The sequence below is a fragment of the Falco cherrug genome, chromosome 7, assembly GCF_023634085.1.
Source record: "Falco cherrug isolate bFalChe1 chromosome 7, bFalChe1.pri, whole genome shotgun sequence".
Lineage (NCBI taxonomy): Eukaryota > Metazoa > Chordata > Aves > Falconiformes > Falconidae > Falco > Falco cherrug.
In genome coordinates, this window is record NC_073703.1 from 23,854,341 (window position 1) to 23,880,041 (window position 25,701).

The 25,701-nt window shown below is 38.9% G+C and overlaps 1 protein-coding gene across 5 annotated transcripts in view; it reads right to left on the bottom strand.

Moving 5' to 3' along the window:
* The window catches only part of PEAK1 (pseudopodium enriched atypical kinase 1), a 119,973-nt gene that overhangs the window by 47,053 nt on the left and 47,219 nt on the right, over window positions 1-25,701 (bottom strand). For 3 of the 5 annotated variants that reach the window (XM_055715541.1, XM_055715544.1, XM_055715545.1), the window contains exons 2-3: window positions 20,627-20,798; window positions 12,293-12,384 (exon numbers count right to left, since the gene is read on the bottom strand). The gene's annotated coding sequence lies outside the window, so the exon portion shown is untranslated. Of the gene's footprint in view, window positions 1-768; window positions 906-12,292; window positions 12,385-20,626; window positions 20,799-25,701 lie in introns of all 5 variants that reach the window. The other 2 variants (XM_055715542.1, XM_055715543.1) reach the window with 2 other exon arrangements.

Sequence of the window (25,701 nt, forward strand, 5' to 3'; positions counted from 1 at the left end):
CCCACTTCGCCAGATCTGATGCACCAAAGAACCACAGAATACAAGATGTTGTCTTAAAGGTTCCTGGTCTATAATCTTCCATCCAACCTGCACTACATATCCCTTCCACCTCTGTATGGCACATCCCTTTTGTTTAGGATTTTATCTAAGTAAGCCTTCCTTTGGCAAGGCCCTTCTCAAAATTAATCTCTATGATAACAAAAAGGAAAAAAAACGAATCAAGTTATCAGATCCTACTCTTGGAAGTGTTAAGTTCAGTACAGCAAAATAACAAAACTGTGCAACAATACTAGTATCCCACTACCTCCCAGTGGTAAGTCCTTAGTTTTCTCCTCCCATGTTGTTTTGTCACTCCTGTGCCAGGCTTATACCTCAGCCCTGGAAACATTCTTTGTATTCATTTCTACTTTTTAATACTACAGAATCCTGTTTGATGCCGGGCAACTGGAAGCTCTGGCTACAAACTATTTGGGCTAAGTGACTGTGTGTTATACTGGCACACGTCTTGCAATGATCCATACAAATCCATAGCAGTGCGTAAGTGAGATGGTGGTAATTACAAAGCTAAGAAAGCCAGATGGAAGTCTTACAAAAGATTAGTACTGTTTGAATGTTGTCATACTGCAAGATAGAAAAAATCAGGATAAGATTACAAAGGAATGACAGAAAATGGGTTTTTCTCTACAACTAACCTAAACAATTTAACTTTTGAAGACACATGCATTACTAGTTTATGGTGGAAAACATAAATAAGCCACATACTGATACCTCATTCACTACTTGGTGGAGCAAGTGCCTGGAAAGGGCTTGAATGTACAAACTCCCCATAGTTTCCCATTCCACAGCAACCATCTCCTCCCACTGCCTTCCACTTGGTGCAGGTTTTTTTGCCTTGTTCCTTGCACCTATGATCAAAGACAGACATTCTAATTTGAGGACCTCTTTGATAATCTTGAGAAACTAGCTACAGGTATTTTTTTCGGTCATCAAAGCTAGTTCAAGCAGCTTATTCTCACTCAGGCTGCTCTTCTAATTAGAATGTCATTTATTCATCCCAGTAAGCTGCTTTATCAGGCATGTTGAATCCTAGAAATTTTAATCTGCAGACATAAGCCACAGCAATGAAATGAGTGATGAGCTGTAAATAAAAAGGTTAAAGATACTATTGTTTCCTAGCACGTTAAAAAAAAACCAACAATGCTACTTCACAACAAACATTCTTAGGTACTCCTTATGCTTTGCTTAGAATCCATCCCCATATAATAGGAAGCTGCCACTGGTGAGAATACTATCAGGGATAAAAAGCACCATCACTGGTGAAATTCAGAAAAGGAATTAGCACATACTGAAATTGTATGCTTTAAGCATAAACAAGAATAATTTTTTTACTTATTCTGATGATTAAACTGTTGTGTCTGACCATCTTTTAGCATAACACATATCCAAACACCATGACTGTGTTCTCTGTAGTTTCTCTACGCGCTACCCTAAACAGATCTCCACTACACAATGCTGCTTGCAAAGCCATACCAATCAGGGGTAGGAAAAGATGCTATAGCAGAACTGTGCGTGCACAGGTTCTCACACAGAACTCTGTTGTATGGGCAAAGCAAAGCTTTTGCTAATATAGAGCCTCCTGCTTCTTTTTACCATGTGGTACCAAACTGGATTTACCATACTGGTATCAAATACAACTACCTATATTATAAATTATTCACCAAGCATAAAATCCTAGTATGCTTGTAACAGCAGTGTGGCAACAGACCCAAAAGCCAAGAAAATCAATACCTTACTTCATTTAAAACACTGTGTTGTGGACCACTGAGAAGAAACCAGTAGTTTTCATGCTCTTTAGCCTGATTATCAAGTTAGCAATATCACAGCCCCTGGAAAATCTTCACGTGCACCAGACACCAGTTTCACAGGCACCTTGGAAGGAGCTGTATCCCTCCACACTGACAAGAAAAGACTAATAGCCAAACACAGGGCACCGAATGGTCAGTAATCATCTTTTTAGGCTACCAAAACAGACATGATATAGGGTGGAGAGGGGCAGGGGAACCAAATACAAAACCTCATTAATTCATTTTAGTCCAGAAAATCTGATTCCATACGTAAAAACAATCCATATGTGGAAGAGCTATGCAGTGAAGACATTAAATATAATCAAGAACAGAATCAGAAAGAAAATGTAATAGAAACTCCATATTAACTTTTATCTTGACTTTCAGTGACTGTTTTGCAGCTCGGGAATTTGTTCAATTTCCTTTGTAAGAAAAGAAACAGCCTTCATTTTCAAAGACAGATGTTTAAACTTATCAAGTATATAAACCACTATAATTTTTATTCAACGCTTTAAGACGAGCAAAGGGAAAGAAGAAATGAGCTCGCTGGTTCTGAGAAGGCTGACTTCATGCAGACAAAACCTACCCTAAGAAGTGATGTGCTTCATGGGCAGCCGGAGCACCAGCCACTTCAAAATCAGAGGTGGCTTATTCACAGAGAGCAACAGCATTCAGGGCCAAGGCTGGCACACCCCCACTGCTCCCACAGCCCCTTCTGCTCCCAGCGCTCCGGTGAGCCCAGGGTGCCTGCAAAACTGTTCCTTCCATCTATGAACAGCCATGCTGTCAGAGTGCGCCGATACTAAAAGGCTGTTGATCATACTTGAAAATTACAAGCTTGAAAGATGGGTCAGGACACAGTATCAACCAACAAAACTGAAGCACTGTAAACAAGCTCTAGCAAAGGAAAGAGAAAGAAAATCAACACAAACGTTAGGTTGCAGAAATGGCACTCTTCAACCCTTTTTCCTTAGTTCTTCACAGATATGTTTTCCTAGAGGAGTTGATTGCCAAACAAATTTTGCTACTTGTGCTTGACAGAATCCTAAAAATGCAAAGCTTTTTCTATAGAGAAAAACCACAACGTGTATTTTCTAGCCTTGTACTGGCAAGATGACTCAGTACTAATGTACAGGTATTGGAAGGTAAAAGCAGAATCAAACTCATCTGAATTCTTTACCTTTCAGACAAGGTTTTTATGACAGTTTACCTTACTGGCACACAGGACCGCTACGAGTTCACCATTGTGCAGGAATGAATTTCACAGAGACCAGACTAAGGCCAGGGCAATTACATTCTCTCACTGGCAACCCAAGTAAAATATGAAAGGCTACTGTTACGTGCCCTCTTGGAGGGTCCCGAGGGAGGTTTTATTGCTGCCATATGCAACACTATGCCATTTAGAACTAAATAGTTAACAATTTTAAGAAAAAAATTCTAAGAGAAGTTCTAAGAGAAACAGAGACCAAGACTTACTCCCCTGTCCACATAAGCAGCATCAAGCTGCAAGGCAGTAGCAATCCTTTTCCCGCTGCTCCCTGTTGAGGTCTTGGACTCAGTCTCTATCAACAGATCAGGGGACAACATTAATACTCCAGTGGATGAGGAAAATTGCTCAGGAACCTAAATTGTGCGTCCCCAATACTGCTCCATCCACACTACGTGCAGGAAGGTAATGTGTATGCCAGGTCTCCCAAGTATGGTCCATAGAAGACACTACACACTCTGTACTACTTAATCTTGTAATTTATACAGAAAAAAATATCTGTACAGCAGATTTCAAGATTATGGGCTCAAACTTGGCTTAATAACACATGGCAGCATATGTTATGGTTATATAAACATTATATGGGACCCCCAACTGCTAGTCAAATGGTGAATTGCAATGGTAATTGTAACAGCTACGCAGCACAGTATTACCAATTTCTTTTGCCCCCATACTTAGGAATTACTATTAGTTCTACTGTTGCATTTTTTTTATTAAAAAAGAGCAAGTTGAGCTCTCAAGTCTCCCCTGCAAAACAAGCGGCTCAAACCTTTAATCACTAATGACTTTTGCGAATTGCTATTAGCACCCTTGGCCTTTTGCTCTCCAAAATAACAACATAGCATTCCTGGAGCTAGCTTTATACCAGTGACAAACACAATGCAAACAAACCCTTCCTACCCTTGAAATGCGTGACTCCAGTGTTTGGACTCTGCATGTGTTCTTTTAAGTCCAAACTGTTATCCAGAACTCATAACAATGGGGTGATCATGACTTTCACAAGCTTTTGAGGACCTCCACTTCTCTCAGCAGAGTCAAGCAAGCCCCAGCCTAAGCTCTTTATTCCCAGTTTACAACTGCACATAATAAATAGAAATTATTTGTTCAAGCCTTTTTTCAACGTAATCAGTGAGTACCTCAGCTTTCGAATTTCCTGCTCTTCCTCTTTACTTTTTCTTTCAGACTACTCATAACCCACCCCCCTACCCCCCACCCCCCCGACTTACTTTAGGACAGATTAACACATAGCATCCTATGCCAACTCAGTAACAACCTCCTACTTACAATCCATTTCAGCCCTATCACCTGTAGCCAGGCCTAATCCACATAATATATACTACATTTTTGTCTCTTACTAACAAGATTGCAAAATGTGAAATTAAAACATTCTATATTTAAAATTAATTACTATTAACTTTACCTTCTATGGCTGTTTTAAATAACTTCTACTCAATTTCTCCTGTAACAATCACTTATAAAAGTGTCAGCTTTCTTAAGGCAGCTGTTTTAAAAAGCCTTTTGTTGAAACAAAGTAATCTAACAATGAACCCAAAGCCTTAATTTTTGATAGGAATTGCAGTATGTCAAACTCTATAAAGGCATCAGAACCAGGTCTGGATGCCAAAACACAGCATGCAAAAAAAAATATATTTTTTTTAATCAGCTGCTTATCAGGTCTGTATGCAGTTGTAGGAATTGGCCCTGCATTGCTTCATACACATATGCTGAGAAACTGAAGCAGATTTGCTCCGCACTGTGCGGGTTCTCAAAATACATATTAATACAAAAAGATTTGCTGTTTGTCTCCATTCTTCTGTAAAGAAGAAAATAACATCCTTACTTTCATTTGGCATTGGAGGAACAGGAATACTAAACAGTGGAACGACACATAAAAGCTAACAGCATTTCTCATAAAGAGCAGCTTCATATAACCCGTCATTTACGTTCACCTCTAGTTCTGCAAAGCAAGACATTGCTTTATAGAACAAGGCAGTGTTGAGCAGGCACCGCTGCGATCGAGCCGACCTGCCTTGCTGTAACCCTCCAGGTCTCCCGCTCGGCTGGTGGCAGGAAGCAGGTGCACAACCAGTGACACTCGCACCATTTTAGTGGTGCTTCTGCTTTGCTCCAGTTGACTGCTATTCTGCTGCCAACCCCGCTGCACTTTGCCAAATGCAATTCAGTACCAACATACTGTACTTCTGTTCCAGCAGAGAATTCTTCCAAGCCTGACATAATTCAACATGATTAACAAAAGGATGGTTTCATAATGCTAATTAACATTGTGTAGTTAGAAGACAGACTGTAGGCCTATATCTCTAATGTCCTATGTTAAATTTGTTCTCTAGACAAAAAAGACTGGTACATTAACCATGTCTTATTTTCACATTTTTCTTTTCAGAGAAGCCTGGATGAATTGTAATGTGCACAGATAGTCTGAAACAGCAGATGATTTCACTTAGATCTCAAGTAAGACAAATTAGATGGGATCTTCAATCACTGCCTTGGGAGGTGTGGGCGATGTATTACAAGTAACAGCATTTGGAAAAATTCAGTTTTCACTCTTCAGCCACTGTACTCTTTTAATTACATGCTAAAACTTGGAAAAATAAGAACTGGAAAGGAAAAGAGCAGAAGAGAGACTTCACAGAGATAATGAGAGGGCTGCTTGCTGAAATTGGGCAACACCATATTTAATGTCTGCAATGCTGAACTAAAGAAGAAAAAAAGCAGAGTCCTCATACTGCCCAGAGTCTTCTCTTTAACAATGGAGCATTCTGTTGTAACCAGCTTTAACAAAGATGAAGGTCTAGCCACAAGTTCAGTACTTGAGTGAGAGGGTTTATTCTGTAGGGTGTGATGGAGCAACTAGTTTGAGGCTATGTAAAAGTAATAAAACACATTCTGCCTCAAATCTGTGAACTTTTAATATGCCAGGATCTATAGACAAATTAAAGACTGAGAAGGTCCCTTGAATCTTACTGCTTGGTACTCATATTCCTTTCCTGGTGCACGCTTTACTTTTACACTCTAAAAATAAAGCATAAAGAAATAAATTAGGAAAAGCTGCCAAACTCATTTTTTTGATGTCCAATTTCAGTTCTCCCTATGAAGAACGTGACTCAAAAACTGGTAGTTATTGTCCAGAGATTGTAATTTTTTTAAGCTGTTCAGACAGATTTGGTAAGTTATTCCACAACAGCATGGACAGTACCTTTGCTTTCTTGTAGATGTAAGCACTGGATTGTTACAACAAGATCCAGCATTGCTACTACTGCTTAAACATACTCAAACAGATCTCAGGTAAGCACATACTTTTCTTACAGTGGTAACCACGTTGTGAATCTTACATGTTCAAAGGTTATGCATTAGGTGGCTGTCTTAAGTTTTGCGCAAATAAAGCACAACTGAGAGTATTATTTTCCTTCAATATGATGATTGTAATACATGGGGATAAATTTAGTACTGCAAGTATACAGCTTTAATTGAAAAGTAAACTGATTCTCAGTACTGTTCTTTCAGCTCTCCTTTTCTAATCATGAAAGTGATTCCAAAAATTGCTGTGCTCGAAACACTTGGGAAAGACTGAAATCACTATCTGAAAGTTAGTTATTGGTAGTTTAGAGGTTAAAGAAACATAAATAGTGCCTTCTTTAAAAGATACACCTGTATAGTTTGTATACTGTAGTAGCAAAGAAGTACATTTACACATAAACACACACAAAAAAGGAAGAAATTAACTTTTACATTTCATATATATATTACATGTATATATAGTATAAGAAATTCAAAAGTATGAAATACATTAGTATATTTCAGAGATCTTCAGATGGACATCTACCTAAGACAACACATCACACACAGAAAACTAAGTGTGACTAGAAAGAGGACTTAAAGCTCAGACGGTATGATAAAAAAACCCACAAAAAACTGTACTAGTAATGAATCCCAGGAAAAATTTAGACAGCCATCTTACCCCAGTGAAAGATGTAAACCTACTGAGCATTTAAAACATCTCTACAGAAACCAGTCTATCAGAACCTAGCCAGCAATGATCTACTAAAGCCCAGTGAGAGATTTAATACCTATTGTAGCTGACTCCATGTGAGATTTGCCCACAGCAACAGTTTTAGGAATGATTTTCTCGCTGCTGCCTTTGCAGTGGGTCTGCTCTACCAACACTAACACAGGGAACACGCCATTGCCACACCATTTGAAATGTTCAAAGCAAAATTTTACCCCATGGTGAAGGCAAGCAGTGATGGCTGCTTGCTGTAGCACTTCAGCTGGTACGGGTGGCTGAAGGAGGTTCTTTTTTGTGTAGTAAATGCATTCATGCAGACCTACATGTTATTTACAAAGTTTCAATACATAACTTCCAATAGAGAAAATACCATCCACCTTTTAAACAAGCATTGTAAATCTTCAATTAATGTAGTAACTTTGTGGACAGGAGCACGTGCAATTTATAGCAATTTATTTTAAAGAGGAGGAGGGGAGAGGTTCTACTACGTAATGTTATGAGAGCACAGAACTTCCAAACCCAGTTCTAAAATTATCTTCAGCTTTGACAAATGAACAAAAACTATCCCCACTTCCACTTCCCTTTTGGCTACTTATAAAGTCTTTCTTTCTCCTTTCCTTAGACTGCTCACATGCTTAATCTGATCAAAATTCTTTAAGGATGTCAAGGGGATAAATATTGCTATGAACAGCTACTAGTTTCCATTTGCTTTTTAGAAATGGGTGCATTACACTTTGAGGCATTACATACACTGCTGGGTATTCACAGTATGCACTATTACTGAGAGACACAGAGGAAGAAGAGGAGACTAAAACATTTTTTTGATTAACAGGAGGATCCTCCATGTGGTTTGCAGGGTGTGCTCCAGGTACATTCCGTTGTTCCAAAGCGTTAGTATTTCAAGCAGAAGACATTTAACTCTCTTCCAGGACTAAAGTATAAATACAGGTAACAATATTTCTACCTAGCAGTTTTCTGCATACATAAATGTAGATGATGCATAAAAAAAAAATCTTATTAAATGTTAAACACAAGTGTTTTAACACAAAACAAGGGAACACAGCAATGAGTTTTGTTTTGTCATCACCAGCTGCAGTCCCACAGCCCCGAGGAGCCTACAGTTCCTATCAGTCTGTGATCAAGTTAATAAAGAGCAAGTGCAGCTTCAAAGAAATGATGGGTACTTTATTATGTGCATTCAGAAAGAGACAGCCGTGAAACATTGCTAAATGTTAGAAAAGTTCTTATAAATATTCATGTGCAGCATTTGTACTCTAAGCATTTAATCATTTCTTTACAAAAAAAGGAATGGGGGGAAGGGGAGAAAAAGAAATTACTGTTTCCTCAGTTCCTAAGAGTTCAAGACAAACTTGTGCACAAGTGCTCTATAAATTAGCACCAAACCCAGAAACAAGAGAATGTTTTCAGGTACATTTTTTTGGTTTTTAAGGTTTCATCTGAAGTCTTAAAATAGTTTGCAGGCACTAAACTAATGATTTTTTGATCATTTGAATTACTTAAAATTGAATTTTCATCATTTGAATTTCTGTGTCATTAGCTTTTGAAAAACAAGATTGGACTGTTCCTTCTGACATTTGTATGAATATGGATTTAGTTGGCTGTACTCTGCATTTTCGAAATCCCATTGTCAAAGATAAACCTAATGTCACAGCACCAGATAAAGAAGGCTGCTTTGCAATGGTGAGGCGCTGTGCTACTTGGAAACTTGATCCACCGATCCACAGCTGTTGTGAGCTAAAATAGCAAGACTGAAAATCCTGCCATCACTCCTTGAAAGCACTACATTTCTAACTATATTCTGTGGCATGCAGCCTCTCCATTAAGCATCTCTGACTTAAAGTTTATCAGTACTACTGTGCATTACAAAAAGATTACTGTAATACATGCTGACAATACAAAAGCCTGTTTACAAGTGGCTCAGGCACAAAGAGAAAAAATACTGCAAAACATCTTTGACACAGAATTATCAACAGAAGCTAAAAGATGTAGAGTAATAACATCCAAACTCCTCAGAAATCACACAAGCAGAGACAGCAGTGAGGGACCAGCTCAGACCTCCTGCATTGCTGTGATCCTGTCTCCAAGCCAGACTGAGATAACTGACTCCTCTGCCTTTGAATTTGTTTACCTGCCCTTTTGTACCAGGCACATTACTTCTTGTCTGAGAAACACATTACACTATAGCTTTGGTTATGACTATCTTTGCAGTATCTTTTTAGATACTACATTCTGGACACACCTCACCATTAAAGATGCTGTAGCTAGAGGGGGGAAAACCCCCCAACTAAATCTAAGGAGATGCTGAACATAGACCCAACTCCTTCACACATACCTTCGTTGCCACATCGACCTACTGCTGGCTGAACAGGATGGCTAAGCAACATCGCTAGTGGAAGAGGCTTATTGCTACAGTACTTCTGGTTCCCTCTGGTATCAGTGAAGTCACATTGCTGTCAGATGTACCTGACTCTGCTCTCATGTGTATTGGATAAATCTCAGTGAACTTATTCCAAGTACATACTGTGTTTAGAAATACAAAGCAAAATTAAAAGTGGTGCTGCCTTTTACTTCCTGCAGAAAAACTACCTCTTACAAATGGTTTTATTATTTTCATTATATCCCATTTGATTTGCTTTACCAGATAAGACTAGAACAATATCTAAGACATAACAGAAAAAGATTTTTCCACAAGCTGGTTTCAATTACATTAAATCTCAAGTGAGATAGGACATTTAAATAAGAAACAACAACTGCAGAGTCTGAGGTAATAACATACCAAGATACTAGGCTTTTTGAGAGTACAGTTGCAACATTACAGTGCACTCCAATCATGTTTCAAAAGGAAAGCCTTTTCTGCTGTGGTACACCACTGCAGAACAAGGTTAGCAGTTGTTACAGTCAATGTTAACATTGAAGAATTATAAAACATTATCCCTCATGCTGGAAGTCACATAGCTCTTTGTAACAGGAACCCCAAGATACATGCTTAAACTTCTGCATGAGCCAGTTGGGGATGCAGGGTCACTGGACCCACAATGTAGAGTTGAGAAAGTTTTGAAGAGCTGCTGGATTTTATTGCAAGTTGTACCTTTAAGATTTTGTCATGGTAATTGAATTCCCTTTTTAATGTGCTTGGAAAACATGTAAGCTTCAGATAGCTGAAAACCACTGAAATAAATATGCAAAATAGAGATTGTGCCCATGTGGTCTATAAGGACAGTAAAACCTGTCAAGAGTCCCAGAGTTTGTGTTTAATGTTATAACTCAGCGCACAGCTGTGCCTCCAATATTGGTGTGTACAGGACCCTACCACAAATTCCTCTGCTGTAAACCAAAACTGAAGAACAGGAACTTACGGTGGGAGGAAAGGAATTAAATTACTCCCCTCCCTTGGCTAAGTGCTAGACCAGGCTAAAGGGAGGGAGAAGGGTTGGCCTGTGGGCATGACCGGACACATGGACTGAGTGCACCCTCAGTAAAGTTCATAGATGACCCCAAGCTGGGGGGCAGGAGACTCCACAGAGGGATCTGAGCAGGCTGGACTGATGGGCCAAGGCCAGTTGTACGAGGTCCCACAAGGCTCGGTGCCCTTGGGTCACAGCCACCCCATGCAGCACTATGGGCTTGGGGAACAGTGGCTGGGAAGCTGCCTGGGGGAAAAGGGCCTGGGGGTGCTGGTTGACAGCCAGCTGAACATGAGCCAGCCGTGTGCTCAGGCGGTCACAAAGGCCAACAGCATCCTGGCTTGTACCAGAAACGGTGGGGCCAGCAGGAGCAGGGCAGCAATCGTTCCCCTGTACTTGGTGGCACTGGTGAGGCAGCACCTCAAATCCTCAGTGCAGTTTCCAGCCCCTCACTACAGGACAGACATTGAGGTGCTGGACCGTGTCCAGAGACGGGCAATGGGGCTGGGGAAGGGGCTGGAGCACGTCTGATGGGGAGCAGCTAGGGAACTGGGAGAGTTCAGCCTGGAGAAAAGGAGGCTCAGGGACGACCTCCTTGCTCTCTACAACTACCCGAGAGGAGGCTGGAGTGGGGTGGCTGCTGGTCTCCTCTCCCAGGTAACAAGCAACAGGACAAGAAGAAACGGCCTCAAGCTGTGCCAGGGGAGGTTTAGATTGGATATGAGGAGAAATTTCCTCCCTGAAAAGGTTGTCAAGCATTGGAACAGGCTGCCCAGGGACTCGGTAGAGTCACTGTCCCGGAGGTATTTAAGAGATGCGTAGGCATGGCATGTAGGGGCACAGATCAGTGGTGGACTTGCCAGTGCTAGATCAACAGTTGCACTTCATGATCTTAAAGGTCTTTTCCAAACTAAACTATTCTATAATGGGGGGAGAACAATTCATCAATTCCCTCTGCTTGCAGCTAGTTACTAGACTGTCTTAACTAACATCAAACCACGTGTAAGTGATTTACTAGTATGTGGCTAGAGCTGAAACAGTTATGTACATACAGATTTGGCTATCAATTACTTATCTGTTCAGCTGTTCTTCCATGGTCATCATAGTAAATTTTGAAGGAAATTACCTAGATCCTGAGGATTAGGAGACTTTCAGTAAATAAACAGAATCTATGATTCTAAATTCTATGCTTAGAGAATATAAATTTTCACAGCAGCAGTTCATTAAGTAAAGCATTCTTGTCTAAATAGGAAATATATTAATTCTCTATTAATAATGTAATCAAGTACACAAAAAACCTGAAAAAGTTTCAGCTCACAAAACAAAAACCATTTTCTTGTGTGTATATTCTATACTTCAGACTTACAATACAATAGTGCTCTTACGCACTGATTACCTATGCATTGCTCACATGAAGAAAGTTGAGCAATAACAGTTTTATCACCACAGTGTAAAAGCATTTTCTAAATGCAGCTCAGAGATATCTGAACAACCACTCCTGGAGATGCCTGTCTGAATAGTTCTAAACCTGAAAAGAAAATACACAGATATGAAGGTAATCTGTAAAAGACACATGCAACTATTATTACCTATGAGAATATTTAAATTGCATTTAATAAAGAAGGAATTTAACTTGCACATCTTTCTCCATCAACTATTGTTTTTGTCAACTTCCTTTAGGCCCTTATGCTTATAAGACATTTGTGAACTACAATTAGTTGAAGATGCTCACCTTCACATACCCTCACCACTTCTCTTCTACTGGCTCTGCTGTTCTCCCGACACCTCTGAACAGACTCAGCTTTCAAACTGCAGCAAATCAACCTGTAGATGGGGAGGAAGGGTCATTTTCTGTCTGGTCGGCAAGTTGGATGGGCTCATGAAGATAAGCAAGCTCCAAACATTCAGCCACAGAGGGGACAACACTGCATGGCAAGGAGCAGCAGGGTTGTAGCTGCTGTAGCACTATTACTCTCTGCACTCCAAAAACCAGTGGCCAGTAGAGATTTTGGCAGATGAGGAACAGCAAGTTTTACACCAGCACCACAGCCCAGACAGATATTATTCTGAAGCTCTTGGGCTCACATTGACTGGTTAACTGTGTTGCATCAAAACACCCCATTCTGCTCAAGTATACCTCTCAAAAGAATACTTCAGTTATTTGAAATTGCTGGAGCAATCTGTCACAAGGACTGCTGCACCAGCCACATCAGCACCATTCTTATGTCCAACGGATGCTCTCAGGCCAAATATTTTCCTTGAGAACTGTGACTCAGGTAAATCACAAAAGACATGACCTTGTTTTATGTGTTCTCAAGATACAGCCTGGTGGGGCTATGGACTGGTATTACCTATTTACAGATGCTCTTGAAAGAATCATGTTAATTGTGCCCCACCTCCCACCCCCCTTTCCGCCCCGCCCCCCCCCCCCCCAGTTCCTGGCATACACCTTCCACATTGGGTACCACTGAAATACCAATACATAATTTCACATGCAAACTAAACAAAAGGCTATTTCTTCCCCAATAAAAGTAATAAATTGAAAATGTGCTAGTCTTGATTGTGAGTTGAAATAAAGCCTGTTAATAGAAGCTGCATAGAGCACAGCTCGTGATGACCCAAGTACTGAAGAGAAAGCAAGATGAGGAATGTTTCCTAAGCTAGGATGTCCTTAAAGTGAATGCCAGTACTGCAGCACTGGTAATTCAGCGGCATAAGCACAAAAAGGGAGACTGACTTCAACAAATTCCATGTGATATCTCACACATTTAGTGTTGTATCCCATGGCTACTGAATTACTGAATCTTCATTGACTGTTTTATGCCACATGCACTCCTAACTTGCTATCCAAGTTTCTTCTTACACAGGCTGGTGGTCTCTCATTAAGACCAAGATTTACAGAGCATAGATTTCAGATTTTCTAGAACCCACTGAGCTTCCTCAAGATCCACCTTTTCTTCTAATCAACCAAAACAACACCTGTTGGCTATGACTCCTGGTGGTTACTCCCCCCCACCTCTACCCCCTTTTTTTTTTTTTAAACTTGCAATGCATATTTCTCAGTCAGACCACTCAGGATGTTAGTAAGATCTATCTGCACAGCCTCTCTCACTATTTGCCCCCCCTCTCCCCACAATTCTTTGAGATACAAGTACTTTTATGTTACAGGAAATGAGGACAACAGAAAGCTGCAGATCCCATGAATGTAAAATTTGTCTTGAAGGCACAGAACTATTCAACACTAATTACAGCCAGCTGGAGTCTGCTCTCTTTGCAGCAATACTTAGATAATTAACCAACTACTGACTGATTCAAGATTCAAGTATGTCACTACCAATCAGAAATTCAAAGTTAATTTTTGTATCCATCACTGAAATGTAACTTAATGGATGTTATCAGCTAAAGTCTTGAAAATCAGTTACACACAGTCATACAGTTAGGCAAGGATTATTTTTCCTTTCAATGAGCTTGGTGCTATCTTTCTTTAGCTGCAGAAGAAATGTCTTTTTCATTAAAAAGGCAAACTCCCTTAATTTTCATTAATTTAATACCTGTAAAATTCTCTAAGTTTAAGCCCTGAACTTCAACACACCAAAGCCACAACACTGAAGTAATAAAACCAAAAATGTTCTGATAGGCATTATTGTAGAAATACACATTTATTTCTCACAGTATGCCATCTTTAACTTTGTGTGTTTGTGTTTCTTCCTAAGCAAGCTTTATATGGATGTTGAAACCAAACAGTACTATGCCAAAAGTCAAATATACTGATTTGACTGCCAATGCACACAGTCTGGAAATATTACAGAAAAGGATGGTGAAGATAGAGCTCAGCAAGTCTGAAATGTTTGGAAGGCAAAACTGCTAACACACCCCTTCTTCTGCTTGTAATGATATACATTTTTAAATTGTTTAGTACCTGAATTGTATTTGCAGAAAAAAAAAAAAAGAAAGAAGTCTGAAAGAGGAAGTCAGTAAGAACAAGAGAAAGTTATCTTCCCCAATTCTATTTTCAGCAGCCCTTTCCCTGAATATATGATTTTTTTTGAGAGATTCAATCCCTCCAACTGCTTATGCAGCTAGTTAGTACTGCACTGATTAGGATAGTCCTGCACACATTTTGCCACTACTTTTCACAAAGTGGTGGCTCCCGCAAATTTTATTTCTAGTTACTAATTCAAGAAACCTACTGTGAAAAGTTTGAAATATTTTAACCTGGTGAAGATGTTTGTAAAAACAGCAATACACCACAGAAGTTGTTGGTAAAGACATAGTGCAATGAGAAACATAAAACTGATCTGTAACTATTAGCTTTTGGATAAGGCTATAAAGAAGAAAACCACACATCTCAGTAGCATACTTGAAGCATTCTTAAATCTGGGTGGGGAGGCAAGAATCTAAAGAATCTGACACAGCTTCTTTTTATTTTATATTTTATTTGTCCTCACAACTTCTTATCTCATGTTGAAAAACAAACAATCCCAATTATATTTGCACACTGCCTAACACGCTCCTTCAGGAAGAAAAGCCTGATTTTTGTTAAATAACTTCGGAATCCCACCATAATGCCAATCACAGAATATCACCACAACAGTACAAGTTTAGTAAAACCTGCAGTTTTTCTCTGGAGAATACACAGAATTTTTATTACTGTAAACGGAAAGCAATAGAATAAAAAAAAAGCTTAGCAAAAAAATTGGCTAACTCATATAAAGAATGAGAAAGGAGACAGCGGAAAAAAAGCAAGCCAGGTATTTTTGGAATTATTTTGAAGTCTATCAAACCCCCTACCTACTCACCTATGAAGCATTTTTGCTTAAAATATACATATGTTAATGTTCATATTTAAGATAGTGATGACTGAGCTGTAAAAAATATAATCCAGCTTTAAAAAACAACAGAAGAAAGACTATACATCATCAGCAATTGTTTCTGAAAGCATCTATGCAGTTATACTGAAGAGAGTTAAGGAAATTCATGTTTGAAAGGAAAATCGGCATTTTGGATAAATTGCTAAGAAACCCTTTGGAATCTGAGAAATCTCCAATATTCCTATTATTTTGTATTAAAAGGTGAGATAAGAGATGTTGATGAAGCAACCCACTGTATGAGCTGGATGCTGTGGTGTTCAGGGGGAATGACTCTGCCCAGAACCTGGAGGCAGTGGGACTACCTGCACTCCCTGCAACACTAGCAGCTTCCAGCCCGCAGATGCATACATACCTAGGTGATGCATTAAGGAAACGGCTGTGCTGTAAGAAGTGAAGACATCCTCTCTTAACACAGTGTGCAGCACTGCTATCTTAGTTCTGTTTCTCAGGTATATTTTTAGATGTGGCTGCTGTCTGTTCTCTCAATCCCTCACTCTGCTCTTGACACTGACAGGCCAGAAGTATGATATTTATATATCCATATACATCCTATATGCCATTTCCTAATGGAGAGAGTATGGAGCTAATGTAACAACTCTGATTTACAGGTTGTAGCAAAAAAATAGCACCAATACTGGAGGCTATAACTCTTGTGTATCTAGACAGCACTTAGAAGTTATCTTTTTTATGGCAACTACATACATAATCTTTTCCAGCTCAACAAGAAAGGTATTCTTATTCATAGAAAATGATTCATGCTTGCAGCAGGTTCAAGTATGTTGATTATCTTTTTCAGCCCTATAAGTTGATAGATTTCTTAATTAGCAGAATCTGAGATGTGTTCTGTGGTTGGGTGGTTGGGCTTTTTTGGTTGGGTTTTTTTGTTTGGTTTTTTTGTTTGTTTGTTTGTTTGGGTTTTTCTACAGAATGGGAATGTGTTTCTTGCCAAGACCACATCACATCATAACAGGCTACAGAACAATTTAAGGACCCAGCATGAAAAATACAATCTAATTATCACCACCTGGAAAGCCGATAAATGAAATGACAAAGTAAAATACATAAGTTTCATACGATGGAAATTAAGGGAGGGTAAATTTGTTATGAATATTGAACTAATGAAAACTGGAGACCTCACTATAAGCAAGGACTCTTACCTCCCTGTGGCTGACAATTTACTGCTCCCACAGTAAGCAATCTACTATCCCATCACAAAAAGAGCTAGAAGATCCGATACCTAGCAGAAGAGTTGTTTTGATGTAAAATACAGGAGCCTGTTCAAAATGAAAAACAGCATTGGTCTGGAGCTTTACAAATTTATGAGATTATTTTTCCATTTTGCCTGTCCTGCTTATTTGAAGTTTCCAGGGACAGCCATCACACAAGCATGAATTTAACAAACATCAGCCTCCTTTTCTCAGATGCACTGACAAAGGCAGTACGTTTTCACATACTTGTAATGGGACAGATATCATAGATAGGCAGAAGTGAAAATGGAACCTAATGCAAGATACTGAAAAATCAGAACGGTCCTTTGGAAAGAACTGCATATAGGGACATTTAATAAATATTTTTATGCTACTGTTGCTTAGTCTGTCAATGTTTCCAGTTTGAATCACCATATTCAGTCACTTAAACCTCAGCTGAAAAAGCCTGGTTAGACCTGAAAAACTAGCAAGCTAGGTCTCAGGGGAAGAACAAAGACTTTTTTTCTTAAATCCTCCCCTCCCAACCTGAACACATCTCGAATTTAGTAAATTTAGCTACTTCTGAGAGAAAGCTAGAAATCCTGGGGTTTGATATTCTCTCTTGTTCTTATGTAACTGAAGTTAAAATGTTACCCTGTCTCTTCCCTGGTTAGTGATACAATTCTGTGATTCCTGCAATACCGGTGCAGAAGGCACCTCTTCTAGAGGAGAAGCACACAAAACTCTGTGCCTCTGCTCCCAACGCTTTTTCAAACTGCGAGTTCAAAGTAATTGATACAGCAGTTGATACAGCAGTTGAAGTTTGGCAAACTGTTCAGGAATGTACAAAGGGAATGCAGTATAGAAATGTAAAATCCTTAAAAGAACATTTTAATGGTTATCTTAAAAATACATTTAGGCCAATAGCCCCTCCCCATCTTCTGCAGTTACCTAGCTTTATCTACAGTATGCAATCACACCAGACCACTTCAGTGCCACTATTTTATGTTCCTTCCTTGTTCCATGTGCTAAGCCAAAGAGAAGAAACAAAGGCTGGTGGTGTTCCTGGAAAAAAATGGGTTCTGCAGGAATTAGTGGGCAGTTTCCTTTCATGCGATATGTAGGCTTGCATTCTATAAGATGAGTTAACTTACGGAAACACATTCATAATGTAAAGTCTTTTCAATGGAAAGTGTCCCTAAATACATGTGTGTGGGTACTGCATGTGGGAGAAGAAGTTGATAATAGTTTCAGAAAAAATCTCTCCCAATGGTAAAGTACTGTGTGGCTGGAGAACTAGGCTGGCTGTTGAACAGAGGTGTGTTCAGCTGCCTACAACCTTCCATTGTTACTGAGAAGGTGGCGACTTCCTCTGCATTGATACTTTCCCCTTATTTTGCTCTTCCTTCCTGATGATAAACACACTTTTTATTATTATAACCAATTCAACAATACTTTTAGAATTTTATCACTCATTTAGATTTCACTCTGAGTCAAGCGGAAAAAATGTGTTCTCAAGCTGAGAGAAAACCCTCCCATTTAAATCCCTGAGCCAAGAGCACCGCCCATGCAACATCCTCCAGCTGTTCTCAGAGACAGAAAGAATCTGTTCATGTGGCATTGTCGATCAGTTCCCACCTAGGCCACTCCAGAGCATCACCAGCAGGGAGAACTGCCCAAAAAAGCAATCCCTGGCTCTTCCCAGTTATCCTCTGGCTTGGCTCACCCAGTGCTTCCCTGAGTTACACAAACCTCTTGATGTTCAGCCTGTTAAGGTCTTCCTGTGCCAGCAGAGAAACTGTTACATCTCGCTGCTGTTCCTGTTCCAGGGCCACTGTCACTTTTATCAGCTAAATAACAGTAATTTGAATACAGCAACAATTATGGGAACCTATTTCCTCAGCTGAAGCCATTATCCCTGACAGATTTACAGCCAGTGCTTTTTTGACAAAGGCTAGATACATAAAGAAGTTGCTCTGCCAGGCAGCATAACAAACAAAACACCTTCCGGTTTTATAAGAATTTCCTCTAAAATTATGACAGCTGTAAACTATTTGTGTCTTCTTCTAACCTGCTGAATAAAGACATGCTAAGGTGGCACATCTTTCTTAGTAAGAATGAGGAAGAATTTGTGATTAGTATTGGTTTTTAACTTGTGTTGCTTATATTTCTGGGCTCTGAAGCATCTTACAGAAATCTGAAAACACACTAAAGGCTCCAGCTCCACAGCTTTTGCAAAATAAAGACATGAGAACCAGAACTGTCTTTTTCTCACATTCTCATTAGACACAGCGATGAGTTAGAGATCTGTAAGTATATGTGCATACATTCAAAGAGAAAGGACCACAGAGGAAAGAAGAAGAACAAACATTAAAAAGAGCATGGTAAATTTGAAAACTTGAATTATTTTTTTTCTAAGTCCTTTTTGATCTTCATTTGTCACCATTGCAGATGAATGGAATCTGCAAGCCCTCCCTTCTTGCCTACACAGTAGGAGAAATAAATACAACGTACAAGCAACTCTGGCAACAAAACAGACAATTCGTAAAGATGGGAACTCAATTCGTGAAAAACCCCAGCAGCCTATTGACCAACCGTTGCCTTCACAAGGCTGTAAGTTTTTGGTTGGGAGACTTAAGTGCTGTCCTGACTGCTTCCTCACAAGATGCCTAAGGACCCTTAATGTGGACTTCACAGATAGGAAATGTTACATTAATGATGAACATTTTCTAAAATCCTGCCTTTAACTGTCACAGAAATTAGAACTCAATTATTCTAGGGCACTAACCATTCTGCTGTTAAAAGTTTTAACACATCCTATGATACATGGGTGGAATAAATACCTTACCTGGACTGGTAAGAGAGACCAGCTGTACTTGTAAAGTTCAGAAATGCTGTACTATTTTTTCTGCCAAAAGTCATGTAAAACTACTGTCAGACCTATTCCCTTTCCCTCTCAAGAACAGAGGGTAGTATAATAAGGGACCATAATAAAAGTCTGAAAATCTGAATTCTTCACATTTTTGAAATTGTAGCAAACAAAACCACAACACACACAGATGTCTTTTTTTTAATTCATGCCAAATGGAAGAAATGTGGAGATATGCAATTTTTAATATATGCAGTTATATTACTGTTTTCCATCTGTGTAACCAAACTGAAGAAAAAAAATCTATTGTACACAGGTTCAGCGAGACTTTGAGAAGAGCACAAAGACCTTTTACTCTGTTCTCTCAAATACCAGAAACATAGTCTTGGTCTACTAAATGTGTGGTAATTCTGCTCTCCCTTCTGTTTTTAGTAATTGCTTACACTTCAGTCACTTTTACAAAAAGATAGAACCTACAATTGGATAGAACTGGATAGCTAGGAGAAGCTAGGGTCTTTCTACTCCCACTTTTAACATTTTTGTATTCCCGACTAGTATATTGACCTGGTGTAGACATGGCACAAGTCTCAAGTATAAAAATATTTTAGATCTTTCATGCCCAGTTATGAGTGGATGAGAGCAGAGAACAGGATAAGCAAGTAACAGCAAAGAAAAGAAAATGAAAGAAAAAAGATTTTGGAGAAAATGTTAGAACTGAGCAACCTTCATATTAATGTGTCTTTTTGTGCGTTTCAGAAGTCACACAAATGACTTACCATTAGCTAAAAACAGCTACAGAGATGCTTCTACAACGTGTTCTGAATTTCAGTTTTGCTAGGCGTTTGGTAGTAAAACAGCTACTAACAGAGTAATAGCAAAATTATTTTTGTTTTTCAATGATAGAAGAGATGGGACGAACCTAAAGATGGCATTTTAACTACCCAGTACACCATCAGATACTAAAATTCCAACTTCTTGCTAATACACGAAACTCACAAAATTACAGACTTGTCTAATGTTTGGCTTTTGAAAGGTCACATTACTTAAACTCTGGTAGTAGTAAAACAATATCCTCTATAATCCGTACAAATTACCTTATCATACTGCATTAATAAAAAGATATCAGAAAAATCAGTTACCGCTTAAGTTTAAGGCATTTCATCCATTCCAATGTCAACAGTTGGCTTTGCAAAACCTTCTGCAGTTACTGGCAATAAATCCTGCTGAAAATTTCAGAGCTTCTTACTTCTCCAGACAAATTCCCTTCACACCCTTCTCTTCAATGACTACTGGTGAGGACAGCAACATTTTCTGTGAAAGAAAGACAATGATGTTATCTCAAACAAATTTCAGATGTGATTTACTGTTAATTTCCCTTCTTTAGTAACCTTCTGATCTCTTAAATGCTTAAAGAGCCACCTAAGATACTTGGGTTCTTATCAGAATTCTGGCTGCATAGCTGGCACACCAGACTTCTATCCTCTTCCCTAGCATTCAAATTTCTTTTCTGGACCGCAGGAGCATACTGCTACAAGTCTTCTTTTAATTTTATCTGCTATATAGCCACACTACTAGCTTTGAAATAAAAGCACAGGCTGGAGTGCAAATGCTGAGGAATGGCTTGTAGAAGCTAGCTGGTATAATTAAGAACTTTTCCTAGGAAAAGGAACAGGTAATCCTAGCAATTTTCTTATTTTTAATTACAGTTTCCAAACAAAATATAAAGAATGAATTAGAAAAAAATAACAAAACTATCTACATATATTACATGTTTTAATGTACATTAAACATAATACAAAAAAGCACACAGGTTTATGTTACTTATACTTGCATATTAGCAGTTCATGGTGGTTAACCTTAACCTTAATCCAGCAAAACTGAACAGCCACAGACACTTAGAGGAAAGCTCAGCTTCTAATACAGGAGCAGAGAAGTATTTGTTGTTTTTCTGACAGTGTCAAGGCTGTGCCTCTAACTCACGGGTCTCCCAAGTTACTCAAGATGACAGTACTACCTAATTATTTTTGGGTTTTGTTTTTTGGTTGGTTTTTTTCTCCTTCCCCCAACTTCTCCCCTGCCCCAGTGTTTGGCTTCTGTAACTTCACTGAACACATTCGTGGATGACAAAGTTGGGGGGAAGTAGGCAAATGCCCAAAGAAATTTAATTGTATTATGAAAGCTACAAATAACACGAAACAAAGCACTTTATAACTTCTGAGAAAAGAAATTACAGTTTGGTGAGCACACACAGACTATGTGATAGCAAGGCAGCATTGACAAGCATGACAAGCAAAACCATTGACTGCTGAATGGCATCAGTGAAATGCTTTGACAACAGTTATCAAAACAAAAACATTTTTTTAGGACATTTGAAAGGAAGGTACTGAAATAGCTTCGCAGATGAGCAGTAACAGGTGAGATGAGTAAGAACCATCATAACAGAAAAGACACATTATGTGCTTAAAAATTAATGAGAAGGGTGACTAAACACACATACCACCACCCCCGAAGACAAAGGAATAGCCACTAATTCAGTCTTAAACTCAAACTTGTGGCTCATCATCTAAATGGCAATATTAGAGATAAGTCAAGAGCTTACTCTGGATGGAGAATATTTAATGCTCTCTTCCCAACCTGAGAGTCACCAACCAATACGCTCTTGTAGATGGGATTAGCCAGAAATACCATATAGGACAAGAACAGAAAGGAGAACAGAGCCCTGCACAGAACCTGGCAAATCCTCCAGAAAAAGTGGTGAGAGCGCACCACGATTCTTAGTCCTCAGCAGCAAATTTTTTTTTTTATATTAGAGAATTCTTTAAGAAAAAGAGCCCTGAAGAACAGAGAAATTGGGAAATGCTTCATGGCACAGAATGGTTGCACTGAACATGTATTCAAAGTCTCTCAATAAGGCAATGTGTGTGTGTAAAATTTTAACTCCTTTCAGAATATTTTTTTTCTGGCTAGAAAAGCAAGGGACTAGGAAGTTTGTGAATTTAGGCAGCATGCTCAATTTAAAGAAGCTGGCTAGGGGAGGGGGCTGGATTTCTCCTTTAGTGCTTGAGGTGGCCAAGTTCCACCAGACAGCAGCATGTGTTCTCAAACTGTAGGCACCTCTGGACACATCTCTATAGGAAACACCATGACAGGAAAACACTGTCATAGTCGTAACTGTGTCTAACTTTAAAAAAAGACAGCATAACAGTAGAAATAGTACTTAATGTATGGCAATACTAAAATTCACCAAGGGCTAGCAAATAATGTACATAACATCCTCATGGTTCCCAGGACTGTTATCCCAGGAACTTAACAAGTAAACCCAAACATAAAATTCTTAACGAAACCAAATGTGGTTACATTTCTAACTGTGCCACTTCTTTAAATATAAATACGCCAGAATACTGTAATAAAATACCAACATTTACATCCATTTTCTAATTTCAGTTGCATGCAGGCATTTTTACTTCCATCCTAAAATTCTGCAGACTTTGAACAGCAGCAGCAAAGGGGTTTGCTTGCCATTTGCCTTTCCTTGCAGAACTGTAACCCAACAGCTCTGGCACAGCTGGAGACGGCACAGATTCACTACCACAGCTTTATATAAATCAGGTGTTCTTTTGGCTCTTTAGGAACATTTAGACATTTTTTTAAAGCTGCCATTACATTATATTTTATAGGTGCCACAGTAAAAGTTTTATCTCCAACGTAAGCATACAGCATATTAAAAGCTAGCTAAGTCAACAAGCGGTATGGAGATCTCACATAAAAGTTGTTATTGTGGTCGCAAACAGCACACTGATTTAAAAAACATAATTTACCACTCAAAAAGAAAAGAATTAAACCCTGGCACAAACCCTGACCACTCTATATTTACTTATGCTTCAGTGCTCAGTACCTATAATTTATGACATCTTCAGTAAAATTGATAAAGACAACATGAAAATCCTCCTTTTAGCTGCTGCTCTTACTAGACAATTAACATAGATGGAGTAAATGAAGGTATAGATAAATGCCCCTCTTCATCATCTGCCTTGGCTTTCTGTAGAAGCTGCAGGCAGTTGAAACTCGGTATGAAAAGAGCTGCCATGTGACTCAGTCCCATACAAGCTGTCCTCACATAACAAAGAGCAAGAGGAATGCTAAACAAATGAATCACAAGCCATTTCTGCAAAACATCCCCAACTTTCTAGCAACTGCCAACGCTGGGAGCTATCTGTCCTGTCAATCTGAGTGACAGCCCATGAATAAAGGGGCATCTAATTACAAGATTAGTAACAGGAAGTCAACATTTCAAAAACCACCATAAAAGTTATGATTGCTGACTATGTAAGGAGGCAAAAACTGCAGCAAATCCACAAGAAAGTAAAGCCATTATTTGGGACATATTTTTCCTGTTGATGTTGACTTGAAGTGAACTCTTCACAGCTGTGAATGACTGGCAATACTTAAAAATCAGGCAACTTACAGAATGCTAATCAAAAGAACTACTCTTCACTTTCAGATAGCTATCAGATTTGCCAAGCTAGGAGGAGTCCGGAAACATTTATGCTGTTTAATGTATCAGCATGCTGATATCTTGGACACAAAAACCTGTAAAAATAAGTAATTATAAATGTGCATGTTAGGTTGGTTTTTTTTTTTCACAATACAGCAAAGACAAAAGAAACAGATCATTTCCAAGTTGATTGTATCAGCAAATATCGCAATATAACACAATATCACAGGGTCAGTATCAACAACTAAAGCATTTCATTAAACTATGGGATTTTCCTTCAATGGAATTGCACAGGCCTCCTGAATGACAGCCTTGCCAAAGAGGCTGCAAGAATCACATGGCACAGAAAATGCTGATCTGAAGAGAAGATTTTCCAGAGATCTCTCTGAGGTGCAAGGAGATATTGCTGTTATTACTGTACATGTAGATAGACTGCTCGGCTGATGGCATTTCAAAGTGGTATTACCTAACCACTGACCAGGTAACAGAGGGATAAAATAGTAACTTCTTCACTTCAAAATTGTCTCCTCGGGATATGAAATGCTGTAAGACAGATTATATCCACTCCTAAAGGAGACAAAGAGAACAAATCAGTATAGGAAATGTGCCTTCCTTTCCACATATACTTATGTTTTTAATACAAATTCATAGATGTACAGGAGATGAAACAGGAAAAAGAGGAGCTTAAAAATAAGAACATTTTTAACTTAAAAATATTGAACATAACATGAAAATACTGCTTAAAATAGAACTGATTCACGGAGAGAAAGGAAGTGCTCAATGACTTGCTCATGCTTAAGGACTCTTAAACAAGTATCTGTTATTCATGCTATTGAAGGACTTGCAACTCCTGAACTACTGATTTGAAAAGATTTTGACACCCTAAGATGAATACACATCTCAAAGGGCTACCATATAGGTTAAAAGCCTCTGTGCTCTCCAATACTATTCCTTTAATTGAAAGAAAAAGTTAGCAAGACGACAAAAAAAAGGCATTAATTGCTTTGGTCCTGTAAGTGAGGCAAAAATAACATTCTTTGCCCAAAAGAAGCTCCAGGTATCTTTCCTGTAGTCAGACCATCCAAGCACAGGTTACAACTGAACTCTGAATATACAGCCACCCTCCATTCTGTGACCACATCCAGCTGACCCCAAACAGAAAAGTAATACATCTTATAGCTGTAGTAGCCATCCTAAAAAGTTGGAAACAATTCACTGTAACCAAAGTGACTTTCTAGAACACAAATTGTACCTGGAAATGACATCATCTTGGGTATTATTAACTGGGAACATATTTTCCTTTACCAAATAAAATACTTTGCCATGCACTACCATAATGAAAAATCAAGCTCAAGATATTAAACACGGCACATCTGAATTGAAACAATGAAATCAAAAACACAACTATCCTCATCCTCCCAAAGAACCCCAAAAAGTCATGTCAAGAAGAACTAGTGATGAATTCTGAGACTACTGGGGCCTATCCATACCCTAACATCTAAGAAGAGGAGAAAGTCAGCAGAAAGACAGAAGGTACTACTAGTCATCCATCCTTATGAATGAATCATGTAGTACAAACTTCCTATAAAACACATGGTTTATTAAAGGTTGGAAGAGAGTTTCAACTTAAGCCAAAAGGAACTTACAAAAAACACAAAGAGCTGTACAGTCCTGCAAGGGAGGCTATGGGGCAGAAGACAGAAACAAGAGCAGTACCTG